We start from the raw sequence: 1,485 nt of genomic DNA, 5'->3' as shown, positions 1-1,485 counted from the left end.
TGTGTGCGTGTGTAATGCATTTTTATTTCGGTGTTCACAGTTTAGTTCACTTATATCCGTAAAGAGAAAGAAAGACAGAGAGAGAGAGAGAGGGGGGGGATAATAAATCTCCAGTTAGAAATAAACAATTTCTGTAATACGAATATTTTATCTTTTATTCTCTGCATTCCGCATATTGAGAGAAGTCATAAATCAATATTTCAATGAGAATATATTTAGAATTAACAGCAATATCGTATTATCATCGTGTATCATATTAAACCAGTTAATATGATAATCTATAACGATACCTAATATCTCTTTGTAAGAAATAATAAAATACATGGACAACTTTTAAAAATATTTTTAATTAACATTTTTGAACTTCGATATATGTTCTGGAACTCACATTTGTGGAAATTAAATTAAAAACTTTGATGTCGATGTCAAATCTGTCTAGACTCCATTGGGGTCGCGCGGTTATTATTTCATTGGTAATACTACGCTCTACATCCCATATATCTCTCGCATCGTTTTTTATAGCTTCTCACATTTCGGTCCTCTTCCCCGAAGATGCCATAGTGATGCAACGAGACGGCCAGGCCGGACGTATGCATCGGATGGTAGCCCCGATAGCAAGACTTGGCAGATGGAATCGACGCGGAACGTTACACATTCGTGGCACAGGCGCATTGTGTCGATCCTAATCCGATTACATGGCCCATTGAAGTCAGAAGTGCGATCTTTTAAAAGGGGCTAAAGTAATACGCTTGTTAAACGCCGTGTACGGAGAGATGGCCGCACAGCGAACGAAGTCGAGGATCGATATTTTCCGCGATGTGCTCCCCACGTTAGCGGTGTAGAAGGATACGCGTTGCCAAATCACAATCCTCCGCCCTCACCCGTCGGTCAGATAATCTGGCGGGAAGCTCGTTACCCTCGTTGCCGCTCGTATTGCGGAATTACCCGTAGTCCTCGAATTTGTACCGCCAGCGAAACCCTCTCACACCCTTGGATACTACTGAAACCGCTATCTTTACTGGTTGTGGTACCGGACGAAATGTACAAAAGCATCTCGAGCCGTATCCTCGTCGCGCTTATCAATAGCTATACCGCGCGAAAAAAATCGCAGCGTACATTCCCGACGAAGGGTATCCCACGATTTCCCGATACTGTAAAATGTGCGGCTTTCAATATATCGCGAAAGCCGCTCATATGCTACTTTCGATCATCCTAGTATGGTTTTATAGCTGACAAAAATGTTTTTTTACGTATTATATGGTATATATATATATATATTATATTTGGAAATTTAATAAGAATTAATTTATTTGAGCAAATATTATTAAAGCGACTACTATTAAATAATAATAATTTAATATAAACACGATTTTTTGTTTTAAATTTTTATATGTGCGACTAATATATTATAAAAATTTTTTTAATATTATAGATTTTTCATAAAAATATCCTAATTGACGCTCGTAACGTTGCTTCGGAATTTTT

The sequence above is a fragment of the Trachymyrmex septentrionalis genome, unplaced genomic scaffold, assembly GCF_001594115.1.
Source record: "Trachymyrmex septentrionalis isolate Tsep2-gDNA-1 unplaced genomic scaffold, Tsep1.0 scaffold14, whole genome shotgun sequence".
In the NCBI taxonomy this organism is placed as follows: Eukaryota; Metazoa; Arthropoda; class Insecta; order Hymenoptera; family Formicidae; genus Trachymyrmex; species Trachymyrmex septentrionalis.
Note: the sequence above shows the minus strand (reverse complement) of the source record.